Raw genomic sequence first — 23,447 nt, 5'->3', positions numbered from 1 at the left:
ATTGGCTTCATGGTGAGCGGTTTCCTTCCTCTCCTTCAACTGTAGTGACTGGGTGTATTGATACACCATCTCAAATCTAATTAATAACTTCACAATGCTCAAAGGGATATTCAAAGTCTGCTTTTTTAAATTTAAATTTTAAATACATTTTTAAATCTACTAATAAATCTTCTTTGCAAGGTATTGGAAAACCTCCCTGGTCCTTGTGGTTGAATATGTGTTTGAAATTCACTGTTCGACTGAGGGACCTTACAGATAAATGCACAGTGGTTCTTCCTTTAAAAGTTGTCGTACTGCAGCACTCCTTGCAAGCTACTGCAGAATTCTATGACCCGTTATTTATTAAATGTCAGCCATGGTTGCCATTAATGTTAGTGCTAGTTTGACCACCAGAGGGCATCTTTGAGAAGCATTTGACTTTAAATATTGGCTGTACTAGAGAATTTAACTTTTTTTGTTAGAACATAGTATATGGGACTGAGTTTAACTTGTTATGGCTGCAATCCCGATATCGGGATAAGTGTCATCAACAACCGCTGAATAGCATAGCGCTACATACAATAAATATTACTATAAATATTTATATTCATGAAATCACAAGTGCAATATAGGAAAATATAGCCTTTTGTTAATCCACCTGTCGTGTCAGATTTTGAAATTATGCTTTACAGCGAAAGCAATCCAAGCGTTTGTAAGTTTATCGATCGCACGATAAAACATTAAGTACACTTAGCATCAGGTAGCTCGGTCACGAAAATCAGAAAAGCAATCAAATTAATAATTTACCTTTCGGATGTTTTCACTCACGAGACTCCCAGTTACACAACAAATGTTATTTTTGTTCCATGAAGATTATTTTTAGATCCAAAATACCTCCATTTGTTTGTTGCGTTATGTTCAGAAATCTACAGGAAAGAGTGGTCACGACAACGCAGACAAATTCCAAATAGTTTCCATAATGTCCACAGAAACATGTCAAACATTTTTTATAATCAATCCTCAGGTTGTTTTAAAATATATAATCGATAATATATCAACCGCAAATGTCTTTCACAGTAGGAGAGGGAAAAGCAATACCTATCCAAAACTCATGTGACCACTTGACGCGATGTTATCGTTCTGGCTCAAAATAGAAGCCCCTTCCTGTTTTGATTTTCCACAGGGTTTCGCCTGCAATATCAGTTGTTTTACTCACAGACAATATTTTGACCGTTTTGGAAACTTTAGTGTTTTCTATCCAATGCTAATAATAATATGCATATATTATCAAATGAGACTGAGGAGCTGGCCGTTTACAATGGGCCAGCTCCTCAATACTCAATACTGCCCCTGCAGCCATAAAAAGTTAAGAAATGTAGCTTAATTAATTTGATTAATATTATGGTGTTTCTATTCCAAAAAAAACAAATCCGTTTTCTGCTAGGAAAATATGGCTCTGTACAACGGGACCGGTCCGGCATTAGGTTACTGTACTAGGAGCAAAGTAATCCTAACATTTCCACACCCTAATTATAGGTCAATACCCAAACCGAGATTCAGTGAAAATAAAAATCACATTGTTTTATCAATACCAGGACCCATGCTTGTCCCAGAGCAGTGCGAAACGGTACTGAAATAGTTGACCGCATGTCATTTAGTGATATTTATTCCCATAGTAAATCGTTATGTATCCATAATGAAATAAACATCTGCATTACAATTTTAATGTAGGGTTAATAATAATATATTTGTAGGAGTTGATTCATTGGGGGGGGGGGGGGGGTGGCAGGCAATCTGGTTTTAGACTCTGTAAGATGGACTCACTGATTGTTGAAAATGATGAGCGATTGGCAATCAACATCGCTCTAATCACAGTCAGAAGACAGTTGAAGAAACTTGTGTGGACCGGTTGGGAGTAGGCCTAGGCTACTAAGGGACTGTGAGTGAAGAGCATAATGATCCTAACATTTCCAAATAAAATTCTGAATGTTTATCAAGACCAGTCCCCATGCTCTGTCATTCAGTGATATTGATGGCGCAGATGGTGCTGATAGTTGAAATAAACAAATGCATTTTGCTAGAGTATTTTTATAATTATTTTATTAACCTCTCTAGGGTACGTGGGGCAGTAGCTTCCCACCTGACCAACATCCAGTGAAATTGCAGAGCTCCAAATTCAAAAACAGAAATACTGATTATAAAAATTCAGAAAACATACAAGTGTTATACAAAAGTTTAAAGATTAACTTCTTGTGAAGCCAACCACGGTGTCAGATTACAAAAATAATTTACGGCGAAAGCATACCATGCGATTATTTGAACATCGCCCAGCAGACAAATCATTACAAACAGTAACCAGCCAACTAGAAGAGTTACAAGTCAGAAATAGAGATCAAATTAATCACTTACCTTTTGATCTTCATATGGTTGCTCTCAGAAGACATTCATTTACTCAATAAATTTTAGTTTTGTTCAATAAAGTCTCTCTTTATATCCAAAAACCTCTTATGTTCGCGTTTTCTTCAGTAATCCACAGGCTCAAACAGTCACAACAGGCAGACAAAAAATCCAAATTGTATCCGTAAGGGTCATAGAAACATGTCAAACGATGTTTATATTCAATCCTCAGGTTGTTGTTTTTTAGCCTTAATAATCAATAATATTTCAATCGGACAATAATGTCGTCAATATAAAAGGTAAACAAGAAAGGCGTGCTCTCGGGATTGCGTATGAAAATGCTCTGACACTAGGGTCCAGTCATTCAGACTGGTCTTACTCCCTCATTTTTCAGAATACAAGCCTGAAACAATTTCTAAACACTGTTGACATCTAGTGGAAGGCATAGGAACTGCAATTTGAGTCTTAAGTCAATGCATACTGTAATGGCATTGAATAGAAAACTACAACAAACAAAAAAAATCCTACTTCCTGGATGGTCAGCCTGCCAAATCAGTTCTGTTATACTCACAGACATTATTTTAACAGTTTGGAAAATTTAGCGTTTTCTATCCAGATCTACCTATTCTATGCATATCCTAGCCTCTGGGCCTGAGTAGCAGGCAGTTTACTTTGGGCACACTTTTCAACCGGAGGTGAAAATAGTGCCCCCTACCCTAGTTAAGGAAGTTAAGGAAAGTATAAATACTGTACAGTATCCAAGCTATTAGACTATCCTTTGTAAAGGTTGACGAGTCTATTCCCCTGCTAATAGCCAATCCTAGAAACATTGTTTGTAAGATTTCACAGCCTGCTACGCTTGTTTTTACTCCCTGTTTTTAGAGGGAGAGAAACCAAAAGCCCACTGCATGGCCGGCCAAACCCTCCCTTAACCTGTTCAACCTATGGGGGCGCTATGTCATTATTGGATAAAAAGACGTGCCCGTTTTAAGCGCAATATTTTGTCACAAAAAGATGCTTGACTATGCATGGAATTGACAGCCTTGGAAAGACAAAACTCTGACGTCTCCAAAACTGCAAAGATATTATCTGTGAGTGCCCCAGAACTAATGCAACAGGCGAAACCAAGATGAAGTTTCATACAGGAAATGCCCCAGATTCTGAAGGCGCTGTGTTCCAATGTCTCCTTATATGGCTGTGAATGCGCCAGGAATGAGCCTGCAGTTTCTGTCTATTCCCTGAGGTGTCTGCAGCATTGTGACGTGTTTGTAGGCATATCATTGGAAGATTGACCATAAGAGACTACATTTACCTGGTGTCCCGCCCGGTGTCCTGTGTGCGTAATCTGTAGGTCCATGCGCGTTCCATTTCTTCAGAAGAGAAAGAGAACTGCCACGATGGATTTTATCGTCGATAGATATGTGAAAAACACCTTGAGGATTGATTCTAAACATCGGTTTGCCATGTTTCTGTCGATATTATGGAGTTAATTTGGAAAAAAGTTCGCGTTTTAATGACTTAATATATATATATATTTTTTTTCCCTCCCCAAATGTGATGAACAAAACGGAGCGATTAGTCGACACAAATAATATTTTTTGTAAAAACGGAACAAGTTCTTCAAAGGTAAATTCTTTTATTTGAATTCTTTTCTGGTTTTTGTGGAAAATGTTGCATGGTGAAAGAGAGGCATAATACGATGCTAGGCTATCAATAATGTTACACAAATGCTTGTTTAGCTATGGTTCAAAAGCATATTTTGAAAATCTGAGATGACAGTGTTGTTAACAAAAGACCGGAAAATGCAGTCACTTACAACGCCAAACTTTTTTCCAAATTAGCTCCATAATATCTATAGAAACATGGCAAACGTTGTTTAGAATCAATCCTCAAGGTGTTTTTCACATATCTATTCAATAATCTATCAGTGGTGGCAGTTGGCTTCTCATCAGAAGCAAACGGAAAAATACTGCAGCTGGAGATTACGCAATAATTGTGACGGAGGACACCAAGCGACCACCTGGTAGATGTAGTCTCTTATGGTCAATCTTCCAATGATATGCCTACAAATACGTCACAATGCTGTCGACACCTTGGGCAAGCGACAGAAAGCCTAAGCTCATTCGTGGCCCATTCACAGCCATATAAGGAGTCATTGGCATGAGGCGGTTTCAAAAAATGCGGCACTTCCTGATTGGATTTTTATCTGTTTTTTTTTCTGTAACATCAGTTCTGTGGCACTCACAGACAATATCTTTGCAGTTTTGGAAACGTCAGTGTTTTCTTTCCAAAGCTGTCAATTATATGCATAGTCGAGCATCTTTTCGTGACAAAATATCTTGTTTAAAACGAACGTTTTTCATCCAAAAATTAAAATGGCGCCCCTAATATCCAAGAAGTTAATCGGTATCGGCGTTAATAAATCATAATCGGTCGACCTCTAGTGTCCTCCCATGAACACCATTCTTGTTTAGTGTTTTTACGTATCGTAGAGTCATCAACAAATGTTAGCGTGTTCCAGAGATTTCTGTAAGTATTTAGCTGACACTCTGGGATTCTTCATAACCTCATTGTGCATTCTGTGCTGTGTTCTTGCAGTCATCTTTGCAGGATGGCCACTCCTAGGGAAAATAGCAACAGTTCTGAACTTTCTCAATTTATAGACAATTTGTCTTATTGTGGACTGATGCTTTTAGAGATACTTTTGTAACCCTTTCCCGCTTTATGCTAGTCAGCAGTTCTTAATCTTAGGTCTTCTGAGATCTCTTTTGTTCGAGGGATGGTTCACATCAGGCAATGCTTCTTGTGAATAGCAAACTGAAATAAAAAAAAATAATAATAATTTAAGAGCAAGGCAGCTCTAACCAACATCTCTTATCTTGTTTCATTGACTGGACTCCAGGTTAGCTGATTCCGGATTCCCAATGAGCTTTTGGGGAAGTCATTAGCCTAGGGGTTCACATACTTTTCCAAACTAAACTGTGAATGTTTAAATTATGTATTCAATCAATATAGACAAAAAAAATACAATTTCTGTATTACTAGTTTAAGCACACTGTTGGTCTATTGTTGTGACTTAGATGAAGATCAGATTGAATTTGATGACCAATTTATGCAGAAATCCAGGTAATTCCAAAGGGTTCACATACTGTTTTATTGCCACTGTAGTTCATTCCTCCTGAGTTCATCACCAGAGAGAGTTAGCCTATCTTCCAGCCAGGTGCCAATCCATACAATCCATACAATTGCGACTCCACTTTTTGTCTCTATACTGATGATTTGCCTGTTTGATTTCCTTGCGGAGGGAATGCCTACTCTGTTTGTATTCTGCCATATTCCTAGTCATCTTGCCATGGTTAAATGCGGTGGTTCGTGCTGTCAGTTTTGCGCGAATGCTGTCATCTATCCACAGTTTCTGGTAAGGGTAGGTTTTATAGTCACACTGGGTACAACATCTCCTATACACTTCTTGATAAACTCAGTAACCGTCTCAGTATACACACTACCGTTCAGGGTCACTTAGAAATGTCACTTAGTCTGTGTTTTTTAAAGAAAAGCATTTTTTTGTCCATTTTAAAATAACAAATTGATCAGAAATTCAGTGGAGACATTGTTAATGTTGTAAATGACTATTGTAGCTGGAAACGGCATATTTTTTTAATGGAATATCTACAAAGGCACATTATCAGCAACCATCCCTCCTGTGTTCCAATGGCACGTTGTGTTAGATAATCCAAGTTTGTCATTTTAAAAGGCTAATTGATCAGTAGAAAACCCTTTTGCAATTATGTTAGCACAGCTGAAAACTGTTGTCCTGATTTTTAAAGAAGCAATACAACTTTAGACTAGTTGAGTATCTGGAGCATCAGCATTTGTGGGTTCAATTGCAGACTCAAAATGGCCAGAAACAAAGGACTTTCTTCTGAAGCTCGTCAGTCTATTTTTGTTCTGAGAAATGCGAGAAGTTGCCAAGAAACTGAAGATCTCGTGCAACGCTGTGTACTACTCCCTTCACAGAACAGCGCAAACTGTCTCTAACCAGAATAGAAAGAGGAGTGGGAGGCCCTGGTGCACAACTGAGCAAGAGGACAAGTACATTAGTGTCTAGTTTGAGAAACAAGTCATCAACTGGCGGCTTTATTAAATAGTACCTGCAAAACACCAGTCTCAACATCAACAGTGAAGAGGCGACTCCGGGATGCTGGCCTTCTAGGAAGAGTTGCAAAGAAAAAGCCATATCTCAGACTGGCCAATAAAAAAATATTAAGATGGGTAAAATAACACAGACACTGGACAGAGGAAGATTGGATTAAAGTCTTATGGGCAGACGAATCTAAGTTTGAGGTGTTTGGAAGAACATTTGTGAGATGCAGAAAAAATGAAGAGATGCTGACGCCATCTCAAGCTTGGTGGACGCAATGTGGTGATCTAGGGGTGCTTTGGTGGTGGTAAAGTGGGAGATTTGTACAAGGTGAAAGGGATCTTGAAAAAGGATGGCAATCACTCCATTTTGCAACACCATGCCATACCCTGTGGATGTTGCTTAATTGGAGCCAATTTCCTCTACAACAGGACAATGACCCAAAGCACAGCTCCAAACTATGCAATAACTATTTAGTGAAGAAGCAGTCAGCTGGTATCCTGTCTATAATGGAGTAGCCAGCACAGTCACCAGATCCCAACCCTATTGAGCTGTTGTGGGAGCAGCTTGACCTTATGGTATGTAAGAGGTGCCCATCAAGCCAATCCAACTTGTGAGAGGTGTTTCAGGAAGCATGGGGTGGGATCTCTTCAGATTATCTCAACAAATTGATAACTAGAATGCCAAAGGTCTGCATGGCTGTAATTATTATTACAATTTAAAATCATTATTTATAACCTTGTCAACGTCTTGACTATATTTCCTATTCATTTTGCAACTCATTACATGTATGCTTTCATGGAAAACAACAAGTCATTTCTAAGTGACCCCAAAAATTTCAAGCGGTAGTGTACATCTATATTAACCTCTTGCCTCTACTTGGGACGCTTGCGTCCCAACTAGAGCTCTGGAAATGCAAATGCGCTACGCTAAATGCTAATAGTATTAGTTAAAACTCAAAAGTTCATTAAAATACACATGCAGGGTATCAAATTAAAGCTACACTCGTTGTGAATCCAGGCAACAAGTCAGATTTTTAAAATGCTTTTCGGCGACAGCATGAGAAGCTATTATCTGATAGCATGCACCAATACACTACAACAGAAAAGCACAGCAGGGGACGTAAACAAAATAATTAGCATTTCGGCGTTACACAAACCGCACAATAAAATAGAAAACAGTCATTACCTTTCACCATCTTCTTTGTTGGCACTCCTAGATGTCCCATAAACACTATTGGGTCTTTATTTCGATTAAATCGGGCCATATAAAGCCAATATATCGTTATATGTAGACTGTGTGATAAACTAAAAAAACAGCGATTTCACAACGTAACGTCATTTTTTAAAATTCAAAAAGTAGACGATAAACTTTCACAAAACACTTCGAAATACGTTTGTAATGCTACTTTAGGTATTAGTAAACGTTAATAAGCGATAAAAATCATCCATAGGCGATGTAGAAATCATTAGCTGTCGTCTTGGAAAAAATTTCAGGAGAGAGCTCTTCCGGAATGATCTGGGCGGAGACCGGAGGTAAGTCGTGCCCCTCTTTCGGTTCAACCAAGAATCAAAGATGATTCAATTCACAAGACTCTAGACAACATGGGGATGCTGTGGGAGTTGAATGCTCGGTCTTATCTAATTTGGCTCACTGTTAACAATTGCTGGAAGTGGCGCAAGGATATTTATTTCCATTTTCTGTGATCAGGTTTTCCTGCGCTTTCCGATGTAACGCACGTTATGTAATAGCCACAGTCGTGATTTAACCAGTTTTAAAAACGTCCGAGGGTTTCCTATCCACACATTCTAACCATATGAACGTACTATATTCCTGGCATGAGTAGCAGGGCGCTGAAATGTTGCGCGATTTTTAACAAAATGTTCAAAAAAGTAGAGGGTCGACTGAAGAGGTTAATCACTGAAGCTTCGCGGAACACATCCCAGTCAAAATAATCTTGAATCGTGGATTCTGATTGGTCAGACCAGTGTTGAAAGCACGGGTACTTTCTGTTTGAGTTTCTGCCTATAGGAAGGGAGGATCAAAATGGAGTCGTGGTCAGATTTGGCGAAAGGAGGTTAGGGGAGGGCCTTGTATGCATCCCGGAAGTTAGAATAACAACGGTCGAGTGTTTTTCCAGCACGAGGACTACAGTCAATATGCTAATAGAATTTAGTTAGCTCTTCCCTCAAATTTGCTTTAAAGTCCGCAGCTGTAGTAAATGCAGCCTCAGGATGCATGGTTTCCCAGTTTGCTTAACTGAACTTAAAAAGCTGTTGCATAAAGCTTAATTTATTTTTCTTAATATTTTCACTGCATCGGGGCTTTACAGCCTCAGTGTGTAGGTACACGTTTATTTTAATTCAAAACAGCATTTGTAGGGACTAACCGATGAGCAGCAGGTACATCTAATCAGGGTTGCTACTCATCTTCCAATCAGGGATGTGGCTTTTCTGGTCTACCTGTGTACTTGTTAGTCACAAAGAAATACAGAATTATAGGGTATGGGAGCGGGTATGAAGTGCAATTCATGAATCAATTAACTTACGTGTCTGCTGACTTGGATACATTATATCAGTTCATGAGATAGCTTACCACAAAGGACATCAGGCTCAGCAGTTCATAAATATGTGGGGATAACTCATAAACGATATGGACAGTGTTCTTGTATACCAGTCTACATTTAGCTTATAGGAAGGAGGTGATGTCAAATTCTTTGTTTAAACAGTGTGGAGATACAGAATTGTATTTATATAGCCTCATGGCTTTAGTTACCACATGCCTTGGTATTTGATCCAGACCAGGGAAAGAAAGGTATGCATGAGCTCATCAGAGTTGGGTGATGAATTGCGCTGCCACGGCCCTCTTCATCAAACATGCCCACCACTCCACTGACTTCCTGTCAAAGCCACTTTCCTGCCACTAATTCTGTTGACATTGGGAAGCAGGGGATGACATAAGCTCCAGGCCTGGACTCAATCAAAGCTAAACATTCAGGAAGCTAAACATTGCATGAAAATGGTGTCATGTTGGGGGGGGAAGCACACGAATGCAGATTCCTACTCACACTGGTTTAGGTTATTTGGATCCAAGAAATTGTAAGTGAAAATGTAGAACGGAGTTCCCCAACTAGCGTGTGAATTTTAATTGGCCCCCAAAGATTCAAGCAAAAAAACAAAACATATATGGAATCGTGTAGTAACTAAAGTTTTAAACAAATATTTTGTATTTGAGATTCTTCAAAGTAGCCACCCTTTGCTTTGACTGCTTTGCACACTTAGCATTCTCTCAACCAGCTTCACCTGGATTGCTTTTCCAATAGTCTTGAAGGAGTTGGCTGCTGAGCATTTGTTGGCTGCTTTTCCTTCATTCAGTGGTCCAACTCATCCCAAACCATCTCATTTGGGTTTATGTTGGGTGATTGTGTAGGCCAGGTCATCTGATGCATCACTCTCCTTGGTCAAATAACCCTTACACAGCCTGGAGGTGTGTTGGGTCATTATCCTCTTGAAAAGCAAATGATAGCCCAAACCAGATGGGATGGCGTATCGTTGCAGAATGCTGTGGAGGCCATGCTGGTTAAGTGTGCCTTGAATTCTAAATAAATCATGAGTGTCACCAGCAAAGCACCATCACACCATCACCTCTATGCTTTACAGTGGGAACTACACATGCGGAGGTCATCCGTTCACCTACTCTGCGGCTCACAAAGACACGGCGGTTGGATCCAAAAATCTCCAGTTTGCACTCATCAGATCAAAGGACAGATTTCCACTGGTCTAATGTCCATTGCTTGGGTCAAGAAACGAGCAACTCTTCTTCTTCTTGGTGTCCTTTAGTAGTGGTTTCTTTGAAGAAATTAGACCATGGAAGCCTGATTGGGAGGCTGTATCACATCCGGCCGTGCTTGGGAGTCCCATTGGGCGGTGCACAATTGGCCCAGCGTCGTCCGGGTTTTCCCGGGGTAGGCCGTCATTGTAAATAAGAATTTGTTCTTAACTGACCTGCCTAGTTAAATAAAGGTGTAAAATGTACATACATACATGCATACATACAGTGGGGCAAAAAAGTATTTAGTCAGCCACCAATTGTGCAAGTTCTCCCACTTAAAAAGATGAGGCCTGTAATTTTCATCATAGGTACACTTCAACTATGACAGACAAAATGAGGGGAGAAAATCACATTGTAGGATTTTTTATGAATTTATTTGCAAATTATGGTGGAAAATAAGTATTTGGCCACCTACAAACAAGCAAGATTTCTGGCTCACAGACCTGTAACTTCTTCTTTAAGAGGCTCCTCTGTCCTCCACACGTTACCTGTATTAATTGCACCTGTTTGAACTTGTTATCAGTATAAAAAACACCTGTCCACAACCTCAAACAGTCACACTACAAACTCTACTATGGCCAAGACTAAAGAGCTGTCAAAGGACACCAGCAACAAAATTGTAGACCTGCACCAGGCTGGGAAGTCTGAATCTGCAATAGGTAAGCAGCTTGGTTTGAAGAAATCAACTGTGGGAGCAATTATTAGGAAATGGAAGACATACAAGACCACTGATAATCTCCCTCGATCTGGGGCTCCACGCAAGATCTCATCCTGTGGGGTCAAAATGATCACAAGAACGGTGAGCAAAAATCCCAGAACCACACGGGGGGTCCTAGTGAATGACCTGCAGAGAACTGGGACCAAAGTAACAAAGCCTACCATCACTATGCCGCCAGGGACTCAAATCCTGCAGTGCCAGACGTGTCCCCCTGCTTAAGCCAGTTAATGTCCAGGCCCGGCTGAAGTTTGCTAGAGAGCATTTGGATGATCCAGTAGAAGATTGGGAGAATGTCATAACCAAAATATAACTTTTTGGTTAACTCAACTCGTTGTGTTTGGAGGACAAAGAATGCTGAGTTGCATCCAAAGAACACCATACCTACTTTGAAGCATGGGGGTGGAAACATCATGCTTTGGGGCTGTTTTTCTGCAAAGGTACCAGGACGACTGATCCGTGTAAAGGAAAGAATGAATGGGGCCATGTATCGTGAGATTTTGAGTGAAAACCTCCTTCCATCAGCAAGGGCATGAGGAAACGTGGCTGGGTCTTTCAGCATGACAATGATCCCAAACACACCGCCCGGGCAACGAAGGAGTGGCTTCGTAAGAAGCATTTCAAGGTCCCGGAGTGGCCTAGCCAGTCTTCAGATCTCAACCTCATAGAAAGTCTTTGGAGGGAGTTGAAAGTCTGTTGCCAAGCAACAGCCCCAAAACATCACTGCTCTAGAGGAGATCTGCATGGAGGAATGGGCCAAAATACCAGCAACAGTGTGTGAAGATTTACAGAAAACGTTTGACCCCTATCATTGCCAACAAAGGGTATATAACCTCTAGTGACTCCCCATCCCGCATGAGGGAGCGTAATCGACTGACACTAATTAGCATAAAGCAACGGACATAAATATTCCTAGAAAATATTCCTATTCATAAAAATCACAAGTGAAATATATTGAGACACAGCTTAGCCTTTTGTTAATTTAATTAAATCGTTTACCTTTGATGAGATTTGGATGTTTTCACTCAGGAGACTCCCAGTTAGAAAGCCAATGTTCCTTTTTTCCAAAAATATTATTTTTGTAGGCGCAATAGCTCCGTTTGTTCTTCACGTTTGGCTGAGAAATCGCCCGGAATTTGCGGTCACGAAAACTCTGAATAATATTCCAAATTAGCTCCATAATATCGACAGAAACATGGCAAACGTTGTTTATAATCAATCCTCAAGGTGTTTTTCAAATATCTGTTTGATAATATATCCACCGGGACAATTTGTTTTTCAGTAGGACCGATTGGAATAATGGCTACCTCTTGTATTTTACGTGAGAAGGGGAGTATCAGGTGACCAGTTGCGCAATGTAGCCACTTACGGGTATTCTTCAACATAAATGCGTAAAACTACGTCACAATGCTGTAGACACCTTGGGGAATACGGAGAAAAAGTAATCTGGTTGATAGCCCATTCACTGCTCAATAGGGACGCATTGGAATGCAGCGCTTTCAAAACATGAGGCACTTCCGGATTGGATTTTTCTCAGGCATTCGCCTGCAACATCAGTTCTGTTATACTCACAGACAATATTTTTACAGTTTTGGAAACGTTAGTGTTTTCTATCCTAAGCTGTCAATTATATGCATATTCTAGCATCTTGTCCTGACAAAATATCCCGTTTACTACGGGAACGTTATTTTTCCAAAAATGAAAATACTGCCCCCTAGTCACAAAAGGATAACAAAGTATTGAGAAACTTTTATTATTGACCAAATACTTATTTTCCACCATAATTTGCAAATACATTTAAAATTTAAAATCCTACGATGTGATTTTCTGGGGGAAAAAATCTCATTTTGTCTCTCATAGTTGAAGTGTACCTATGATGAAAATGACAGGCCTCATCTTTTTAAGTGGGAGAACTTGCACAATTGGTGGCTGACTAAATACTTTTTTTGCCCCACTGTAACTAGGCAAGACGGGTAAAAACAAATGATTAATTACAATGACGGCCTACCACGGCCAAACCCGGATCACACTGGGCCAATTGTGCGCAGCTCTATGGCACTCCCAATCACGGTCGGATGTGGTACAGCCTGTATTCGAACCAGGGACTTTAGTAATGCCTCTGGCACTGAGATGCAGTGCCTTAGAAAGGTCAAAAACATATATTTGTTGCGAGTTGGAAAGGGGGGTTTTTCACACCTAGCGCTTCTATTAGACAATTATTTCGTAAAGGTTGAATATAGTCTATTGTTCAGCTAATAGTCCATCCTAGAAACATCGTTTCTAGAATTCACATCCTGCTACAGTACGCTTGTGAAAAATAAAATGCCGCCAGCTGTCAATGCATATCTAAGGGGCTTTTATATAATTAATATGCGGGCTTAATAGTAATAATAATACTTTTCCCCCTTTCCACTTGTTAAAGCCTGGATTGTTACTCCCATCTCGCTCCTCGCCTTTTTCCACGTGTCATTCTCCGCCTGAGTGGCTCGCTTGTGGGCGTGTTGGCAGGATATGGCAGCATCTTCGGTTGTGCGTCAAGAAGTCTACTTAGCAAGTTTGTATGAAGTCTAGTTATTCACAGGCAAATATTAAATTGCTCTAAACCGCTCTGGTACAAACAAACACTTTGCTGCCCTGTTTTCAATCGTCCACATGGCTGGGAGAACCCATTCAGGTAATAAATACATTTTGAAAATGTAAAAAAATATATATTATTAGTTACAGTAACTAGCTACAGTGCATTTGAACTCAAATGAGCTGCTAACGTAGCTAGCTGATTTACATACGGCATAAATGGCTAGCTAAGATAATTACATTTGACCAGCTACCTAACTTAATTTTAGCTAGCTATCTTGATATATTTAACACTGTAAAATACATCTGTAGGTAGCTAGCTAACAGCCATGGAGGACGGTGAAAGGATAGCAGGCCCAGCTGTGGGAGAGCATGCTATTCTGGATAGAGCAGGTACTTTTGTGTAGTTCCAGTCCTTAGAAGTGAGGATAGAGAAAATCATATTCAGTGCTGTCTAATTTGCGTATAATGAAGTCTATTTCTTTTTTTTTTTTTTTGTCCTCTGATAGAGAGAGCTGTGAAAGCCTGTTTGCAGATGAAGAGTTGTCCCAATGAAGAGCAGCAGTTCTCAGTCCTGGTCCTGGGGACTCAAAAGGGTGCACATTTTTGTTTTTGCCTTAGCACTGCACAGCTGAATCAAGTGATCATGTCATTATCAAGCTTCAAGTGGTTTTTATGTATTCATTTGTGATGCTATCCTTGATATGATTCTGCTATTGTCACATGCTAGTCATGTATCTATCCAATGTTATAAGGAATATTATACTTTAGTAATTCACAATGATCTGGTAATGTAAAAGTCTAATGAGATTATTTTCTATTGTTTGTCCTCGTGTGCCTGTTTTTCAGCATAAAGTACTCTGTAGCCAAGTAGTGTGGACACCAGGTGAGACTACACACACACACACAGATTCCTGTCACACACGGTCTCTTTACCTTATTTTCTCCAATAACGGTCTCTCCTTCACTTCATCCTTCTCCTCCCTAAATCCTCTAGCTTATATCAACTGTGTTGGTGAACCTCTCCCGCATCTGAACTGGCTGACACAGAGGGCACAGCATGATCATAGGTGAGAAGTCACTTGGTTGGATCAACAGGAAGTATTATTAAAGAGATACTTTACATTGAAATACAGATAGAGATGTAGTAGTCCCAGAGTTAATGATCCAAGGTCAGTTTTGCATTTCACCTCCTGATGATTATCATGACCCTGTTAGACTAAAAAAAAAACAGGCTTGATCATGCTCTCTCTCTCTGTCCGTCTCTCGCCTGCAGGTATGTTTTAATGTGAGAGAGGAAGCCAGTCCCGTCATCGCCACCTCACCCACTCTTAAGATGACCTTCGGGCCGACTGTGTCACGCCCTGGTCTAAGTATTTTGTGTTTTCTTCATGTATTGGGTCAGGCCAGGGTGTGGCATAGAGTTTTTGTATTGTGGTGTGTTTTGTTTTGGGATTTTGGAATGTGTGTATAGTGGGATTGTAGCTTAGTGGGGTGTTCTAGGAGAGTCTATGGCTGTCTGAAGTGGTTCTCAATCAGAGGCAGGTGTTTACCGTTGTCTCTGATTGGGAACCATATTTAGGCAGCCATATTCTTTGGTTGTATTGTGGGTGATTGTCCTGTGTGTCTTGATGTCCTTGGTTGAGGTTAGTAGACACTTGTATAGGCTGTTTTCGGTTTTCGTTTCGTTTATTGTTTTGTAGTGTTAGTGTTTTGTCGTGTGTTACGTTTGTTTATTAAAGATGAATCGCAATAGACACGCTGCAGTTTGGTCCGATTCAATTAATGTCTTAGTCCCCTCTCCTCGCGTCCCTGGATAGTCCACCCTCGCCGCCGACCATGGCCTAGTAGTCCTCACCCAGAAACCCACTGGATTGAGGAGCAGATCGGGACTGAGGCAGCTCGGGACTGAGGGGAAGCTCGGGAGTGAGAGGAAGCTCGGGAGTGAGAGGAAGCTCGGGAGTGAGAGGAAGCTCGGGAGTGAGAGGAAGCTCGGGAGTGAGAGGAAGCTCAGGCAGGTTGATGGATCTACCAGATCCTGGCTGGCTGGTGGTTCCGCCAGATCCTGGCTGACTGGCGGATCCTGGCTGACTGGCGGATCCTGGCTGACTGGCGGATCCTGGCTGACTAGCGGATCTGGCAGATCCTGGCTGACTGGCAGATCCTGGCTGACTGGCGGATCTAACTGATCCTGGCAGACTGGACATCAAGACACACAGGACAATCACCCACAATACAACCAAAGAATATGGCTGCCTAAATATGGTTCCCAATCAGAGACAACGGTAAACACCTGCCTCTGATTGAGAACCACTTCAGACAGCCATAGACTCTCCTAGAACACCCCACTAAGCTACAATCCCACTATACACACATTCCAAAATCCCAAGACAAAACACACCACAATACAAAAACTCTATGCCACACCCTGGCCTGACCCAATACATGAAGAAAACACAAAATACTTAGACCAGGGCGTGACAGACTGGGGGCCCAAGGCTGGTTAGGAGACACTATGTAATTGTGATGAACTGAGAGAATATTAGTGTAGCACTGTAATTCATTAATTATCTGCGGTCTTCCCTGCTCCTCTGTTCTTATCTCTTTTTGCCTTTGTCTTCTACACCTCTCTCCCCACCTCTTTCTTCCTCTTTTTTTATAATGCACATGTGCATTGAAGTACAGATTGAACTTGTATTTATAATATTTATAATGCAAGTATTATGCATTTATAACACCTGGATAATGAACTTTCAATAAAGTGTTTCACATTCTCCACTGGTTGAAATTAAGTATCTCATTCAAGTACTATCCTGTGTCCTCAGATTAATGTAGATGAAGGGAGTTAGATTTGCATAGGAAGTGTAATGTACAGTTTTTTTTTTTTTTTTTCCCTGTATATATGAATTACAAATCAGCCTTTACTTAAATCATGTTTCTAGTCTATTGCGTAGTTACAATGTGTAATCATTGATGTCCCAGGAGCAGGAGTGGTAAACACTGTTCAAGTGTATAATTGTAATACATATATGCAGACACAGCATCATTCAAAGAATGGAACCGCACCTTTATTTGCCAAGGGTGAGTACATGATCAGTGAATATATTAAATGTACAGGCTACAATGTGTGGTAAAAAACTACATGTATATAGGACTTGCATCCTTGGCATAATACATTTATTATATTCTACTCAATCCATAGGCTTCATTAACGCCATTCAGACTTGAAGTTGGTACAACAGCTATGATAGCTGAGGTTCATAGATTCTGAACTAATATTCTTACCAAACGTTTTAGGGTCCATACATAGATTGGCTACATACTGTAACTACACATCCATAGGCATACAGTTATTTTTATCCTCCACTACACAATAAGCAAGTAAATAGTTAGCTAGCTACGTTACTTCAGCTGCATTGCAAGGCAAATATAAGCAAGGCAAGCTTACACAATCGTACATTCAATTTGCAGTAAATGCTTTACCTAGCTAGATTCTTTACATCCACTGTTTCACAAGACGACAGCCTGGTTTTCTCAGGAGTCCCTAAAACATTAAACACAAATTACAATTTCATACTCATGTCATAACACTAGCTGGCTAATGATAGCTAGTCAGCTAACTTGCTAAATAGCGATTTTTCATGAATGAACTTTATGACAAAAATATGCACATATGTCTCTACGTTCCACAGATTCCTCTCAATTGTACATTTTTTACTTGACTCGTTATAATTACTTACATTTTCTTCCACCGTAATGTTTTGTCAGTCATCTTTGCTGAAGAAAGGCACCAGCAATGGGTGGCTCATATCAAATTTGTCATTGAAACCACTCTATGTTTGGTGATGTAAAAACCTTGGGACCCAAATGCATAATGGGTGCTCTAACTCACCCTTGTGGTGGTCTGGAGCAATGAAGCCGTGACGCTGGGTACCTCTAAGTCCCGTGGTGAAAGCTCACAACTTTTAAAGGAGCAGCAGCACTGTAGATAAGATGACAAGTTGTAACTTGATACAAACATGTGACTAGAACTTAAATCATGACATAAGTAGAGGATTTCAACTTCCCAGGTATGGATGTGTATCTCAAGTTGGGATTTGGCCCTTCAGGGCCAGAGTCTGTCCGTCCCTGTCAGGTATAGTGTTAACTCTCTTTGTTTTCTCCTCTGTAGGATGTGTCTGGTGCGGATGAGGCCGTGAGGGGAAGTACATGTGCCGCTACATCGTCCACTCAATGTGGGAGGATGTGGAGCAAAGGAGCAAGACATGGGAGTATGTCCCTTAAACTCCCTCATGTCTTTAGCGGTCTAAAATCTGGTTCCGTATCTTTCAAGCGACTAAAAGTAGCAGTGCTACTCTAGGATCAGGGCCCCTCTGCCCATGTAATCTTATTCATTATGACCTAAAAGGCTAAACTGATCCTATAATCGGACAGCTAATAATGGCTCCACTTAGCCTTCTGATTGGCAAGATGGAGTTTCCACCATTTTGCTTGCTCAATACTCATGCAGTAATTTCAAATCAAGACTACATTACATATTGGATATCTCCATTGAATCAGTGTGCTGAAAAGGTACCAATAAAAGGGACAGAGGGTTGGGCGGTATCCAGATTTTCATATTGTGTAAATCCCGGGATGAAAGAAGGATGTTCTTTCATCCCGGGATTTACAGTATTACCGGCTTAGTACACATGGTGCGCCAAAAAACAAAAAGGCAATTGGGCGTCTATTACCAGAATGCTAACAAAATTAGCACAAGTAATAGTGAAGTTCCATGGAGACTGCTAACGAGTGCAAACGAAAATAAAGTAATTGCAAAGACGGGCAATACAGCTCATAAAGTTATACATACACTGCATGATCAAAAGTATGTGGACAGATGCTCTTCGAACATCTCATTCCATAATCAATCAAATCAAAATCAATCAATCAAAACTGGAACTAATGAAAACAGCCAGAGACCATTATTCCTTCTCCACCTAACTTTACAGTTGGCACTGTGCATTGGGGCAGGTAGCGTTTTCCTGGCATCCGCCAAACCCAGATTCGTCCGTTGGACTGCCAAATAAGCTAGTTTTATCACTCCAGAGAACATGTTTCAACTGCTCCAGATTCCAATGGAGGCGAGCTTTACACCACTCCAGCCGACGCTTGGCATTGCGCACGGTGATCTTAGGCTTGTGTGCGTGTGGCTGCTCGGCCATGGAAACCCATTTCATGAAGCTCCCGACAAACAGTTATTGTGCTGACGTTGCTTCCAGAGGTGGTCAAAATTGACACCCCTGTTTTCAATACCTCACCTTGCGAGCACTGGAACATAATTTTTTGTTTTTGTTTGAGAACACATTGGGAGGGATCTTCGACCATTCCTAAATACATAATTCTTCCAGATTCTGTATATCCTTTGTCTGGGCTTATGGACTGCCCTCTCCCATTGAAAACCTGTGGTTTGAATGGGTTTCAAGTCGGCCGACTGAGATGGTCAACGGCATCATGAACTTTACCCAGTACCATGACATTTTTAGCCAAAACCCTGGTTGCCTCTGCCAGGAGGCTGAAACTTTAGTAGGCTATTAGACCCCATCATAGCGCTGAGACTGCATTTGTGAAGGTGGTAAATTACCTTTTAATGGCGTCAGACCAAGGCTCTGCATCTGTCCTCGTGCTCCTAGACCTTAGTGCTGCTTTTGACACTATCGATCACTGCATTCTTTTGACGAGATTAGAAACTCTAATTGGTCTACAGGGACAGGTTCTTGCTTGGTTTATATCTTCTCTGTCGGAAATATGTCAGTTCGTCTCTGTGTATGGTTTGTCCTCTGACAAATCAGTTGTATTTTTCGGCATTCCTCAAGGTTCCATTTTAGCACCACTATTGTTTTCACTATATATTCTACCTCTTGGGGATGTCATTCGGAAACACAATGTCAACTTTCATTGCTATGCGGACGACACACAGCTGTACATTTTGATGAAACATGGTGAATCCCCACACATGGGGATATTTTTTTGTAGCCTAGGGTTCAGGTTTTTTTGTGGCTTTTTATAAATTCTACATACACATGACTGGAGACTTTGGCAGAATCGTTTTTAATACTGCACAAATGATCGAAATGACAGGCTACTTTGACACTGACAAACTGAGAATCTGAGCTCAATAAAAACAACCTTGTCTTGAATCCATCAATTGTCTCGGTGTGTAGAGACTCGTATTGTAGGCTACAATATGAAGTGGAAATCATTGTCTTTCCAATTTCACTGACTCACACAATGATGTGCATTTCACTCGCCGGTGATGGCCAATGATGTGCATTTCACTCGCCGGTGATGGCCAATGCGGTTGTGCCAAAAGCGGATCTTTCTCTTGTTTTACTTTGTAAAACATTATTTGGAAGTTTATCAAATATTTTGGATCCTAAGGTAGACAGATTAGTATTATCTTTTCACCAGGGTTTTCCCACGATTGTATTTTAAATATTGTGAAAAAACTGTTTTGTCTGCATGCTCTTCACTGACAGATTTGCCATGCATTCCAGACTATAAGCTATGCCTTGTTATTGGGCTACACACCATTGACAGCTTGGCTATTGTACTAAAGAAGCTATTTCACTTCACCTATGTGCTAAATTATAGGCCTTCTCATGATGTCATAGGCTATTCTGAATTATTTCATTTCTGTCCTGAACAGAGAGCAGTTATTCTATAACTTTGGCAAATATATTTACATTTATCAGGGGTGCTGCAACTCCTCCTCCAGAACCCTTCAAGTGGCTATGATTCTATAAGTAAATAAATGGTAAAGTGCAATGCTGGAGAGATGAGAGTTGCTGGTTCATTTATATCAGAGCAGAGAGAGGGTGAGAGGCCATATAAAGTCAATATCATTCTAGTTCTGTGAGATACAGGTGTGCTTCTCACATGGCCACGTGTTGGTCTCAAACACAGGTTACAATGTTGCCCTAAAAAAAGTGTATCTGCTTTCTCACATTAAGTTTTTTTCGGAGGGACAGTGGAATTATAAAATAGGCCACAATTATAATTATCCAATTAACTTTCATCATTTTATTAGAATCTTTAATTTGCAAAAAGTGGAAATTAGTTTTCATGCCACGAGGTTCCAGATCCGGCCAAATAGGTTCTGGAACGAAACAGACCAAAATGGAGAGTCCTGGCAGGATCCGGCTCAAATTAAGCACTGGGTAACTAACACCTCTCCTTTATAAGCTCCATCCTGAAACATGAAGCAGCTCTGTGCGACCTGTGTATAGGCCTACACTATTGTACATGGAAGTTCCATACCACGCCAGGAACACCTTAAGTCAAAGATCTCCGTGCTCCATGCTTCTGTCACCCAAACAGGCCTGGTTAAAACCTGTTTTCCGTGGAGGGATGTAAACGCCCGTTGACGTGACCTCATTCTCGACGCCGGTGGGGGAATGACAACTCAAACGGTAAAGATTGATGATGACTGCAGGAGCTGGGCCCTCGCTGGAAGCTCAGTCCTTTGCCTTCTCCCAGAGCTTAACTACTCCTGAGCCCTGGCTGCCCGAGCCCCGCGTGGCAGTGCCCCAATCTGGCCTCATTTTCATGGTCTTCCACCCAACCGTCCTGAGGGCACCACTGGGGCAAGCCTATATAACTCCAGAGGAGAGGGTTCCTAGAATGAAGGGACCCCTTGTTAACACTGTGAGGAACATGGCACTGAGCGAATGGTTTTGCCGATGCATATTCTGTTCTTTACCTGTAGAATGGAGCTACACACTAGTGTAAGGCTGACACACACAGGCTGTTTTGTAGAAGCAGAGCTTCTTTTTGTTTTGGATTCAGACTTAGGGATGAGCCTACTGCAAATGTTTTTAATCATCCACACTGCCAGGTATATTACAGCCTCTCACTGCTAGAGCCCCCAAAACCCATGCAGTTGTTTCAGATCTAATGTTACTAAAATAAAGGAAAAACACTAGCTGGGCTCTCCTCCATATGTGAAGCACCATATGTATAGCACAGCAAAGCTAGTTTCAGGTAGGCTGGTGCTTGGGAGGCCGGAGTTGGGGGGTTTATATCTGAGCAATAACCAAGTGAGATATGACACTCATTTCAAGCGAAAGGGCACCGGCAGGGCCTTCCCCTGCGCTCTCTGGGGTGATTAGTGAAGCATATTAAATATCTTGCTTGACGGGGCTGCGTCAGCCAAAACGGTTGTAGAAAAACGCTGCCAGATGTGGGTGATTATGCGCAGGTCCCCAATTATGCACAGGTGCATGACCTCATGCCATACTGATAGCCAACACAGACATGGGTGGAAGCCTTTAAACTGATTTTGAATAAAAAAAGATAATTTCCCCAAAAAATCTCCAAAAGACCAGGGCCCGTATCCAGTAAGTGTCTCAGAGTAGGAAATTGGTTATAAGTGCTGAGAATAGAGACATTTTACTCCTATTCTGGGTAAAAATGAAAGCTATGCAGTATGAGTCCTCTAGTTATTTAGTCCCACCTAGTCAACAGATATTTAGTAGACCCCATGAGCTGTCCTAACCAGCTAAGAGTAACCAGCAGGTGACTTCATAATATAAAAATGCAGTGGTTATTAAAATAATGTTTTGATATTTCTATATGATCCATGCAACGCTAGCTCTTGTGCTTTTGACAGTGATGAGGCCTGTTTCACATGATATGCCTAATAATCAAGTTTTTCATTAACCTCTTGAAGCTAGGGGGGACTATTTTTATGTTTGGAAAAATAACGTTCCCAAAGTAAACGGCCTATATCTTAGGACCAGATGCTAGAATATGCATATAAACAGATTAGGATAGAAAACCCTCTAACGTTTCCAAAACTGTCAAAATTGTGTCTGTGAGTTAAACAGAACTGATATTGCAGGCTAAAACCTGAGGAAAATCCAATCAGGAAGTGCCCCTGTTTTTGAAACCTCTGTTGTTATGCATCCCTATTGCCCATTTAAAAGGATATCAACCATATTCCTTTTTCTATGGCTTCCCTAAGGTGTCAACAGCCTTTAGACATAGTTTCAGGCTTTTATTTGGAAGAATGAGCGTGAACGACCACATTGTGTAAGTGGATAGGTGGGGGCTCTCAGAGTGAGTTGTGCGCAAAAGAGAAAGGCGGCCATTGTTACTCCCGGTCCTAGTGAAAAGCCAACTGTCCCGTTTGATATATTATCGAAATGATATTTGAAAAACACCCTGAGGATTGATTATAAAAAACTTTTGACATTTTTCTGTGGACATTATGGATATCATTTGGAATTTTTGTCTGCGTTGTCGTGACCGCTCTTTCCGGTGGATTCCTGGGCATAACGCACCAAAATAACGGAGGTATTTGGATATAAAAAATATCTTTATGGAACAAAAGGAACATTTGTTGTCTAACTGGGAGTCCCGTGAGTGAAAACATCCGAAGATCATCAAAGGTAAACGATTAATTTGATTGCTTATCTGATTTTCGTGACCAAGTTACCTGATGCTAACTGTACTTAGTGTTTTGTCGAGCGATCGATACATTTACACAAACGCTTGTATTGCTTTCGCTGTGAAGCATAATTTCAAAAACCAAGACGACAGGTGGATTAACAAAAGGCTAAACTGTGATTTGCAATATTGCACTTGTGATTTCATGAATATTAATATTTTCTAGTAATATTATTTGACTGTGGCGCTATGCTATTCAGCGTTGCTGATGACAATTATACCGGATCCGGGATGGGTGGTTCAGAGAGGTTAAATTATTTAGTTACCTACATCATGTTAAAAACTTCTTGCGGATCAGTGGGACGCTAGCGTCGACAACTT

General features: G+C 40.8%; 1 long non-coding RNA gene across 1 annotated transcript; it reads left to right on the top strand.

The window, feature by feature from the left end:
- Positions 1-13,950: 13,950 nt before the first annotated feature.
- LOC115143649 (uncharacterized) lies at positions 13,951-16,411 on the top strand. Its single transcript, XR_003865683.2, has 5 exons — positions 13,951-14,030; positions 14,147-14,233; positions 14,487-14,523; positions 14,635-14,707; positions 14,914-16,411. It is a non-coding gene; the product is annotated as an uncharacterized LOC115143649 (long non-coding RNA).
- The last annotated feature ends 7,036 nt before the right edge of the window (positions 16,412-23,447 follow it).

Source organism: Oncorhynchus nerka, linkage group LG15 (assembly GCF_034236695.1).
Source record: "Oncorhynchus nerka isolate Pitt River linkage group LG15, Oner_Uvic_2.0, whole genome shotgun sequence".
Lineage (NCBI taxonomy): Eukaryota > Metazoa > Chordata > Actinopteri > Salmoniformes > Salmonidae > Oncorhynchus > Oncorhynchus nerka.
This window is presented reverse-complemented; position numbering and strand designations above follow the sequence as displayed.